The sequence below is a fragment of the Crocodylus porosus genome, unplaced genomic scaffold (genome assembly GCF_001723895.1).
Source record: "Crocodylus porosus isolate Cpor-Errol unplaced genomic scaffold, CroPor_comp1, whole genome shotgun sequence".
NCBI classification, from domain to species: Eukaryota; Metazoa; Chordata; order Crocodylia; family Crocodylidae; genus Crocodylus; species Crocodylus porosus.
In genome coordinates, this window is record NW_017728950.1 from 46761954 (window position 1) to 46774223 (window position 12270).

General features: G+C 41.3%; 1 pseudogene; it reads left to right on the forward strand.

Annotated features, from left to right (window-relative positions):
• Window positions 1–2254: 2254 nt before the first annotated feature.
• Window positions 2255–4538, forward strand: LOC109323300 (annotated as a pseudogene).
• The last annotated feature ends 7732 nt before the right edge of the window (window positions 4539–12270 follow it).

Sequence of the window (12270 nt, forward strand, 5' to 3'; positions counted from 1 at the left end):
TGTATCTGTTCTAACCAACATACACACTGATTCTGCACCTTCAGAGTACCAGTAACTTAAATAGCAGGCTGGGTCCACAATGATGTTGTTGTCTTTGACTTGCTCTGATTGTTTCATAAGAGGTATAAGAACTCATCTCTTACTAGCATTTACTGAGAGATTAAGAGTATTAAGAGCTCAACCCATCTTCCTTAAATAACAACGGGGATTTTAATGAGACGATTCATATAAACACAACTAATATGATTACTTGATAGCCAATTACGCTTCCACATAAGGAACAGAAATGTCCCTACTAAGTTGTAAAGATGCTTCTCAATTTATGTTAAAGGATATTTTATTCCCCAAAAGTAAGCCAAGTCCTGTTCTTGTGTTTCATAAATGACTAGAACAAGTTTTTCAATGGACAAAATAATTAATTTAAAGGCTGGAAAATCCTATGTTAACTAAGACCCATATCTTTCAATACTATCTAGGAGCTGAATTCCTAATGATTTAATTTGGACTTCATGTGTATTTAGGCACCTAATATCTAGGCCTAAATTATTAAAAAGGCTCTAAATTTATCCGTTTTCAGGGAATAGGGTGTGTTTTATGGGAGGAGGGAGAGTTTTTGTCTTCCCTTTGCGCACAACAAAAGCAGTGTAAGATCATGCAACCAACTTTCCATTTGAGACAATTTTCTCTGGAAATTCCAGCTGCTGCACGTATAACAATTTGATGTACAGCAGACAACACATTTACTCAAGAAGATCACATGCTGTTGGGAAGTTGGGTCTTGAGCAGTTTTCTTCCAGTTCTAGAAACAAGGACCTTTTGCCAATTAAGCTAAAGGATGGCTCGTTTCAAGTGATAATAATAGCACATTTCTTATCCTCTGTTTGGCCAGTTGCTGGGGGGAAATACCAGTTAGACAAACAGGCAATACAGCATATATACTTCTAATCATTAAAGATTATCCCAGGCCATTTGAAGCATGCTGGACTTCACATCCAAAAATCTGGGTGACAGCTAGAATAAACCCATGTCTATAGGTAATAACAATGTAAGCTATGCAAGAAGAAAACAAGGACTATGCAATTTGTCCTTCAGCAACCAAACATGCACCTTTATTAACTAACTGAGATGATCTGTGGCTGATAGGTTCTATCCTGTCTCCGTGTGGAGGTCAAAGAGCAAATTCTCTCCATCAGCCTTTCAAGGCCAGATGCTTGTGCCTAAATCCCATAGGATATCATGATGGTGCAAAACAGTCTGTCCATTACATAGATGGGGGGGTAGCAGAATGCTGCAGAAGAACAGGCCAAAGCCTATCTAATACTGAAAAGCCAATAGGGTTCAGTCTCTCCAACAAAAAAAATCAAGTGGCCACCACCCATTATAGACAGATCCCAATGCATGTTGGAAGTTGCCAGAATGAGATTTCAATGCAAGTTCACATGCTAACTGTGAGGGGAAATATGATTTTCAAGTTGCCTAACTGCCTTGGCCCTTTGCTGAATGGAACAGATCTTCAGCTCCCATTTCACTGCAAGGGGTATAAACCAATTTGCAAAGGCTGAAGTTATTTATGTCTCTTTCTTCAGCTATTTAATTTCACAATGCAGTGCCAGTGATCACTCAAAGGGGCATTCAGACTGAAAAATTCAGAACATTTCATCTGAGTACCTAAGTTGTTCCTGCTTCCTTCTTTGTACCACAGTAGCGCTTACAATCCCCAAATGAGGTCAGAGCTGCTTTCTACAAGGCAATGTCCATACTGAAAAGAACCACCTGTGCTTTTAGTATCAAAGTAGACAAAAGTTAAGCAAAAGCAAATGTTTTCACATTTTTACAGATAGGAAACTGAGGCAAAAAACACTTGACTGAGTTTCAGGAAGAATATATCTTGCTAGCTAGCATTAAGCATTCTGTTGTCCTGGAAAGGGAGAAGTAATGTTTTAAGTGCTTTAGAAACAAACTCCTGATGCTAGAACATGGAAGAACTAATGAAAAATTCATCAGTATGATGCTTCTTTCAATCCTGAGCAATAGAGAATTGGTATGAAGATGGAATAGATAATCAAAAATAACAGGCCATGATTTAAAGTTCTGCTCAAAGAAAAAGGAAAGTAGATAATGAAGTCACTAAGTGAAAAAGGAAAGTGGTAAGTTTCAAAAGCAAACAGTAGGGGAAAAACCTTGAAAACCAACAAATGATGAAAGAAAACTACTCCTACAGCATAATTAAATACAAAGATATGGAGGAAACACACTGATGACTACAAAAGGCCTTCTGCACATTCCAGTGTCTGTCAGGATTTATGTACAGATAAGGAAGTCTTAAGGCATCATCCCAACATGACCCGTTTTTGTTTGCTTCAGATGTTCTTCATACTGCTGTGCACTATGCAAATCTCAACTCTGGACTGTAATATTCCTCCTTTACAGCAAAGCAAAGCGATTCAGAGCAGTTTACACCTTCTGGACAAAATAGGACAAGCATTTCCTCTGCAATGTAGACATGAGCATGTACCCTTCAATTTTCCTCGCAACATTCTGAAGCTCAGACAGAAAGACAATGTCAAGGTGGCAGTTCAGGAAATGCTCCAAAGCATCTTCTACACGTTTAGCAAAAATTTAACCTTAGCTGCCTGGGATGGCAGATCCCTTGAAAGTTTCCAGAATGGACTTTATCAACAAATTGAGAAGCTAGAGGCATGCTCACTTAAGAAGATAGAAAAGAAGCCACAATATTTAAGTGATGTGAAAGACAACAGACTGAAACTAAAAAAATACTTTCAAAGGATAGACAACTTTCTAAAAGACAAGCAATATAGCCTGTGTTCCTGGGAGATCATCCGTGAGGAAGTGAGGACATGTCTTCAACTTATTGAGACAGTGACTAAGGCTTAGAAACTAAGGTACACATATTTTGATCTGAAAACTATGTAATTATGTATTTACATTGCAAAAATACTTTTAGTTCAATTTCAGTGGATTTCTGTTACTATCTATATGTTGTCAGTTATTTAATGTTGCATACGTATATTATTGAAAATGTAATATTTTATTTATACACAACAAAACCTTGCTTATTAAGCAAGTAATCCCATATTGGCCACAAAGTTATTGACAACATTTTTCACTGTCTATGACTGCAACGGAAAGAACATTAATTTTTCAGCTAGTAGTATTATCTCATTACTTTCTTTTCTGAGAAAGTATACCACTAGAAATGGTCCCCACTTAATTCTTGTAAACTAAATCCTTTAATCACAAAAGAACCACCAAGCTATGGCATTTTCCAGGAATCCTGTAAATGACTGAGTTATCATGGATTTAAAATATTAAATGATAGCATTTTTCTGCCACAGTAATATTTTTAATTAATTCATGATTCTTTCAGGATATGCTGTTTTCCAGAAATATGTCTCATTAATTTCCAATATCCGATTTTTTTTGGGCAGTTCAAGTTATCCAGTAGCTATAACTGGAATAGCTATTGTGGAGTAAGTTATTCTGTAATACCTTCTTCATAGTAGTTTCCACTCTAGAAACACTTATTCTGGAATAACAATATCTCTTTCTGAGTTGGCTTTAATTACATTAAGTTCATGCTCCGGCCTTATTTTAAGATAATGACCCTATGAAGATTGCCTTGAGGTCAAGTTAGACAGTTGCTCTTTTGTGCACCCTGCTAGTGTTCATCTGTACTGCCAAAACATCACATATCACTGCCCACACCGTGTTTTAGTGTTATTAAAAGTTTTCTACCTTTTACCCTTTGTTCACAAGCACAACCTGTGGGAGGATTTAGTCCTTGATATTTCAACGTATTTTACAAAATCTTCTCAAATGGTTAGAAAATTGCTAACATAACTGAATTCCTGACAAACAGCACCCCTCTTTTCTGACAAGCAAACAGTACCCCTCTTTTTCCCCCAAGAAAAAAAAAATTACCTGAATGAAATCATAGCTCTGTTGAAGTCAATGTCAAAATTTCTATTGAGTTCTGAGGGGTCAGGATTTTGCCCATTTACCCTAAGTCAGTTTCTGGTAGTTTCTCCCACTAACTTGGTATATGTTAATTGGGGGAAAACACATCTTCAGTCATGCAAAAAAAAGATGCAAAACTGTAGTGGTAAAGGATCAATTTTTGGAAGGGTTACTGATAACGATGAAGACAATAGTAATCCACAGTCAGCAATACAGTATGCATGTGACACTGGTTTCTGTAGGATCTATCCATTAACTTTTTTTTACCTGATATCCAGTTGTGTATTCAAGCCAAAATCAAGAACCTGCTAAATGAACAAGATTCAAGAAAAACAGATGTGAAACAGAAACATCCAAAATGCAATGGAGGACAGAAGGCACCAGGACCTGAAATAATGGGGAAAAAAGACTGAAGGAACAAAATTAAGATGAAAGTTCTAGCTATTTCTATTTTTCTTTTTTTTGGAAACACTAGTAAAAAGAAATATTTATACAAATAAGTTCCTTTGCTTGTGTAACTAACAAAACTTTTGAACATTACAGCTGGAAAAACATTTCAACTCAAAGGCAACTCCTTGTTTCATTTCTTTGTTTACTTTTTGCACTTTCTGAAAACTGTGCAATGAAAACGTAATTAGTCATTTTCATTTTCTGGTTCCCAAACCCTGGCGTACTGACCCAGTGAAGTATGCTAAAATCTGAAGTACGTCATTCCTATTGAGATTTGAACGTTACATGGATTTTTCTTCTGTTAATTTATTATAGGGATTCTTACCTAGCTGGTGAAAAGGAACAAAAGGCTAGTACAGAATTTAATGCAGTAACAGAAGGCTCGTACAGTAATCGGTCCCTGACTCTCAAGGTAGCTTAGCATTGATTTCAGTTCATAACCACCAATTCCTGCTTTTCCAATCGCAATGTAATTTATGCTCCACTACTGAATAAACGTATGGTTTAACTGGTTCCAATCAGGAACTCAGTAATACAGAAAACACTACTACATTGGGCAGTAGAGGGCAAAGTGAGATTATAGCTGACATGCTGAAGTAACGTTAGTGTTTTTAAAGCAGTAGGAATTGCAGGAGATTATAGGTTTCCGGAAGAGACAGATGAAGCTGCTGATGACAACAGCTTCTAGTTGGACTATTTCTCTTCATAAAAATTCTATTATGGGGAGAAAAACCCAAATGAGATTGTTGTAGTATTATTGACAACAAAACAAAACAAAAAATCCTTGAAAAGACCAAGTGAAATGGAAAACAATAGCAAATCTCCAATTAGCACATTGTTTCAACTAATTTTAGCCAAATAAGCAGTATTATTATTAATGGTTGTAGTATTAACAACAGGATAATGCCTAGAAGAGCCAGTTCTGAACCAGGACACCCTTGTTATGAGATGGTATTAAAAAAACAAACAAAAGACCCACAAAATCATGAGCTAAAAAATTGCCCTGTTCTGTTCTACTGCATGAAGGAATGGCAGAAGAAAATAGGAGAAAGCAGTTCTTTCTCCTCTTGCGGAAATATTTTGGTGCTTAGATTTAAAAATAAAAAATTCATTACCCTAATTTATGGTTTTTGCTACAATGACTGAGCTTACCACAAAATTATCAGTGGGACCTCTGGAAGCTCACACTCTTCATACGTTAAAAAACCCCCACATTAAATAATGATGATAAAATATAAGACTTAGCCCCAAACATTTTTGTGTGAGAATAAATAAAATGAGCACGAAGCCTCAAGTGGAATTATACAGACCAAAAAATTTCTGCAAAACCTTTCAGCTTGGAATTATTAATAGAGATATAATGATAACATAGAAATTAAAAGGCATGCAATACAGTTTTCAGTCAAAATCTACACAACTATTTCTAATATAAGGCCCTACCCTGAAACTTTTGTGCAAAGATGGAGTCCCACATCTGTGGAAAGATGCACTAATGTCAACAGGATTCCACATGGACATAGCCTGTCTGCAGGCAAGTAGTTAAATCATGGGGGCCTAAGACCTTGTTTTTCCCCTTCTTTTTCCACAGGAAAACTTTTAAAACAGTTAAGAGAACTCTGTGGGTACTCTGCTTAAAAATAATGGCATGAGAGGCCAGGGTTTCTTAGTAATTAGCCATTACTCTTCAGTAATGGCTTAGCAAAATGTTGACAGTCCTGCTCCCAAGCTTCAAATGTTACTTCGTACATGACTTTCAACCCTATAACAAGTCACACATTTCCCAGAGACCCCAAAGAGTGAGAGCAATGCGCCTACTTTGGTTTGGGCAGGACTGAATTAATGCATAGGCAAACAAGGCATATGCCTAGTGCCCTGAGCTGCAGGGGGCTTCCCTCCGCAGCAGTGGCGTGAATGGCCCTGTCCACCTCCCTTCCATTCTGTTCCCCTCCCTTCCGCTGGCCTTGCCACCATGGCAGCTGCTTCCTAGAAGCAGCTCCAAGATGCAGTCCCCACAGGCAGCAGTGCCAGGGTTGGGAGGGGGGTCTTGACAAGCCCAGGGTCCACAAGTTTATTTACCTAGGGCCCACTAACAGGTTAATCTGGCACTGGTTTAGGTGCATCAATAAAAATGCCAACCAGGATCTTTTCCCACTATAGGACAAGCTTCAGAGTGTAGGTGAAAATATTGTAGGTTCAGATTAAATTAAAAATGGTAATTGGAGGCACTCTAGATATTCAGAGATAGTATATGAGAGGAAGGTCAAAACTGGAACTGCAAATACATCCTCCTGTCTGGGTTATTTCTGTAATGTAATTGCAGACAAAGAGTTTCTAAATGTGGATACAGTGGAATAAATATGAACCAACCTGATTCCAGGGGTACTATGGCATTTAGTGCTTTTATGAGAACTACTCAAACAGAATTATAGAAGAAAGCTTATTGGCCTTTGAAAGGATTTTGAAAAGGAGGAATATAATGACTGCCCCTTTACAATGGCTCCACTGTGGAAACTGTAGTAGACCAGTACTGCTTTACGAATTAGTCTAATGCTGGAGAAGACACAGCTCCCTTAACGGAACATTAACTCTCTATATGAGCATCAGGGTTTACTTCCACAAGCCATCGCAGGGTGGATTCCACTTTTTGTCCGAGTGTGATTAAGACTTGAAATGGATTGAGTCCTAGATAGCTCACCGATCTCTTTTCTCCCCATGGATGACTCTGATTGCTGAGATCCTAAAAATCAAGTTCTCATCTAGTTTGTCTAAAGGTATAGGAAGGAAGGAAAGGAGCAGAATGTTTTTGGCTAAATAGGCTTCCACTCTGGAATTTATTTCCTACCTCATTTCACTACAGCCTCAGTGTGCTGACCTACAGAACATGCTGATTTGTTCTCTCATTTGCAAAGCTAATTGCATAAAGCTAGGCTCCTCAATCCCTATTTAAATGCCTAAATAAAACGTAACCTTATTTTGAGTTCCAAATACACTCAGCCTTATGGCCATCATTTAAACCTGCAGGCACCCATCACCCTTGAAAATCAGGCAACTATTATTTAAATGCCTAAATAAGGGTTTTGAATACCAAGACTGGAACTTTTTTATCCCCAGCTTCTTTTCTAATAAGAAGATAGCAAGTCTGTGAGCAGTGGTGATAAAAAAGTTGGACTAATTGTGTGATTTGGAGAGTTTGCTTATAAATTCTGAGGCAATTGTTTTATTCAGCTCTCTTTGAACATAAATGCAGGTTATGTGATGAGATTATTTTGAAAATCAATTATTATGAAACTTTTTTCCCACTGGGTGGAAGTACGGATCAGAATACCAATTGCCTAAGGGAAGAAGGATGAGATTATTCAAAAGGGTTGAGCCCATGCACCACTTAATGTTCATTTCCATGAAAGAGAGGTGTGAGTACTTGAAATCCAGGGGGATTCGGCCGGGGGGGTGGGGAATGCAATGGCGCATTGCACCTCCCTTTGGTTCCTGGTCCACCCAAAGTTTAAAATCAACTGCCTGGCAGTGGCATCAGCATTTCTAGTCAGGCAGTGCCAAGGGAGTCAGTTGATTTTGTGGCTCATTAAAATCTACCTGATCCCTTCTAAACTCTTTATTCCACAGGTGTTAATGACTCTCTCTTCTTTTTAATGGCCTTGATGTTCCACCAGTCTAGTTATCCTTTGTTTTGCAATTCTGAGGCTCATATACACACCATGAATTTTGCCCTTTCAGGTGGTGCAACTGCGTGTCTGTTTGCATGAGCAGGATTTCCCAACACTTTAAAAGTCTTGTACGTTAAACTAAAACTCCTCAGATGTAGTTTTGTTTGGCTTACCGGAAATTAAAGCATTGCATCCATGGATTCATTGCTTGCAAACACAAAGGCACTCAAAGAGGAGTAATGAGCCTCTTTGTCCACCAGATAATGCTGCGACTTTTTTGTAGTTCACTCTGAATTGCTTTTGCTTCTAAATGGCTTGCTTTTTTTTCCCTTTTGTGGTTTGCTGGTTCCCTGCTTCTACAGCTACATGGCAGGGCACAGGCACAGGGTAGGTGGGGAGCCCTGGGCTGTGGGGGCAGTGCTGGACCATCCTACTCTCCTGCAGAGCCAGCCAGGGACACAGCTTAATTCATTTGAAAATCTAGTGCATATAAGCACGGATGCGACGCTCCAAGGCTTAATTTGTTTGAAAACCTAGTGCGTGTGAACACAGATGTGACACTCCAAAATAAACAAGTTTAAATTTTATAAACCTATTTAATTTAAATGGGATTGAAACCTGTAGTGTGTACAGGTGCATCTGTTGTCTGTTAGCTGCTCCTAGAAATGAAGTTGCTACTTCACAGCCCTGCAGATATTTTTAACTAATTAAGTTATATTTGTTTTTGCTTCAAACGTAAACTTAATAATACAGCCCTAGGACCTGAGCATAATGTTAAAGCTTCTAGTTTTTTAACTGGAGAAAAATATATGTTTTTTATATGTGATACTCCTTACCATCTGCACCCTACTTTTCAAAAAGATCTGCCTGTGCAGACATCCTTGGGGGAAAAAAACCAAATGAATGGATAATACAAACACATACATTTATGGGGGGGAAGGTGTTGGTTCTTGAATAATGCTTTGCTTCTGTTCAATTTTTTTAAATTTTTGCATAACCAGTTATCTAGAAAATGCAGCTTTGCTGTAGCTCCTAATGTCGGCTATATTCCTAAAGTTTCTTATCTTGGCAGGCCAGAGGCCAAGTGACTTCCTTTGGGCTATAGCTTCAGTATTGTACATTGTGGTTAATTTTTTCTTGAAAGGAAATATCTTGAAAGGTTTATTTATATAAAACAAAAAGTGGTATCCTACTGCTCCAAATGCCTACACTAGTTTCAAATTAGTCACTTCGAAAGCACTGGGTTGCACTTGAACTTTTATATACTTTACAATATTTTAAAATACAAGCTTTCCTTGCTCTATGGTAGAATTTACGTTATTGGCTATTGCAAGAGAATGAATGCAGCAGCTCAAATATGTTCAAAGAGGATTTGCTCTTGTGGTTAGGTATTACATACAGTAGTATTCAGTCTGCCAAGAGTGCTGAGATCTCCGGCCCTGACCCAGCACAGCATTTAAGCATATGCAGGAATGCAGAACAAAGTTTTGTAGTGAGGGAACAGGATAACAGCTACACTTTTTCCCCCTCATATACTGTATAGATAACCAATGACCTGAAGAAATACATGGGAATAGAAAGCAGCATTCAAATCACCAGGGATCCTGGTTTTCTCTGTTTCAAAATTGCAAATACAGGGGGAGGGCAGGGGAACTGCTGCAAATTCTCTGATTAACAACCCCAAAATTCACATTTCTCTGTGAGTAAAATGAAACACCACTATAGGTATCAATTGAACACAATGTTCAATGTTTTATTAATATATTTACAATTTTAAAGCAATTTGCAAGCCTACCAGTGCCTCAGTCACTATAATAAAATAAGTTCTAAATACCTATTAATTTTGGCATTTGATTATGGGGTTTTTTATCACAGAAAATCAGACTTTCCCTTGCCCCCTTTGCTCACTAGGATGCAGGTCCAGCTGAGGCTGCCCCCTCTTCCCCCCCCGCTTTGTGGTGCTGAGCAGCCCTGATATGCCAGTGCTCTGCCTATGCCATTGCCCCTTACTCCTAAGCCACAGCCCCCCCACCCTGCTGTTGCCCTTCACTCCCCAGCCACAGCCTCCCCACCTCTGCCAGAGCCCCTCACTCCACCAGCTGCCAGGACTATGGGGGCCAGGACCCAGATCCACAGCCCCCTGCCCCACCAAGCAGCAGCCCCAGCCCCAGGCCTGTTCAACTCCCTCCCTCAGTATGGGGGCCTCAATCCCTCCCTGCTTAGCTGCAGGGAGCTGTGAGAGCTGCTATCCAGGCTGCCTGGCAGCCATGTGCATGCATGCATGTGCACATGCACATGGTGCCCCTGCCAGACCACCCTGCTCCTGTCTCCAGCCCTCCCACCCCCAGCTCCTTGGAGGCTGGAACTCTGCCAGCCTGCCAGGGGAAACCTGCCTTTTTCTCCTTTAGAGGAAACAAAATCTGGGGTTTTCTCCTTAAACTGAGGAAATCCAAGGTATTACCGCATTTTTCCGTGCCAAATGGAAAACCCGGATTCCTACAAATCATTCACCAGCTAACCTTCCCTGCCCCATTCTGCATGCATCTGGGCATCCACTGGGCTATTACTGCCCAACACAGGGGGGAAATGCATAAAGATTCTAAGTTTTGCTTAGAGTGTGAATGTTCTTAAGATCTGGCAAAAATCCAGTTATTGAAATATTGTTCCTTCCTTGTTAGATAAAAGACAAAGCAGTCAGTGAGGGCAATAACTTTGCAATTATTTATCCACTAATTTGCAAGAACAGCAACAACAAAACTAGCCATGTTGAGACCTTAAACCTTGCTGTAATTTTTGTCAGAAGGACATGGATGGGTTCCTGTAATATTTCTGTGTTTACTGTGTTCATTTTGTGTGCCTCAGTTTTCCTGTCTAACTTATACAGGTAGAAGAAGGGGTTAAAAAGAGACAATGAAGCCAGAATAATCTACATGCAGGACAGGACAACATGGACCAGCATCAAAAGGATTTGATTGGATTTTTTAAGACAACAATAAAGGTGGGATGGTCAAGAGAATCATGAAAATGGTCACGGGAATCAAGAAAAGCCAGTAGGGACCTGGAAGAAGGAGAGGACTCTGAAGACCAAAACCCGTGGGGCAGCTTTGGAATTTGGGAGCTGGGCAGATTGGAAAGGGAACATTTGAGCAATTTGGGGGTGCTGATTTGAGGATAGAGGGATAGCTTAACACTTTGGAGGGAGCCAGGTCTTCTTGCTCTGAGGCCTTTCCCCTAATAAATGTTTTTACTGAAGAAGAGATGTCTGTCCGCTGCACCCCCACTCCCCCGAAGCCCCTTCCATACCCCAGACACCCTCCAGCAGCTGCAGAGCCCCCTGCCAACCCCCAGCAGAGCCAGAGCCAAGCAGGGCTCATGGTGGGAAGGGGTTAACCCCTCTCTGAGTGGGAGGAGGCAGTTGCGTGGAGCCAGCCAGGTCAAGCCCCTGCCCAGGCCCCTACTTCACCCAGCCCCCCCGGGAGCCACGCGACCGGAGCCGTGAGAACAGGCTGCGCAAACAGGCGCGCTTCTCTGCTGGCGTGTGAGTTAGCACGGAGTTCGCGCAGAGGGTGTGTGGGAGGACCCGAGACCCTTCCTGCAAACCCCCCAGGATAGACAGTCCCAGCCGTAGCCAGCCTACCAGAGGCATGACGTGGATGGACACGCGCCGCACCCCAAGGGTCCCCTTGGGCTCTGAAATGCCCCCCTCGGGCACCTCAGAGACTGCCACCCAGACAGAGCCCATGGTCCCGGGCTCCATGCAGACGGAGCCCCTGGCTCTTGGCTGCAGGGCCTGCCTGTCCCTTTTTCAGGCTCTAAGGCCCAGGAGCATGGCTACCTCCCTGTGTGGGGTCTGCTCCCTTTTGGGGTCTCTGGCACGCCAGCTGAAGGAGCTCCAGGCCACAGTCCAGAGACTACGTGCCATCAGGGACTGTGAACAGGAGACTGACTCCTACTGCCAGGCCCTTCTCCCCCGGGAGCCAGAGGGTAGACTACCGTCTCCCTCCAGGACAAAGGAGGACTCCGGGACCTCCAACTCTGTTCCATCAGGGGCATGAACCAAGGTGGTCAAGGGCCCCAATGCCCGCCACACCAAGGTCCCTGTCCCACCAGAGCTTAGCAAACTCTTGCTGCTCCAGCAGAGCCTGCTGAGTTGCCAGCTCCCACAGGCAACACAGGCTCA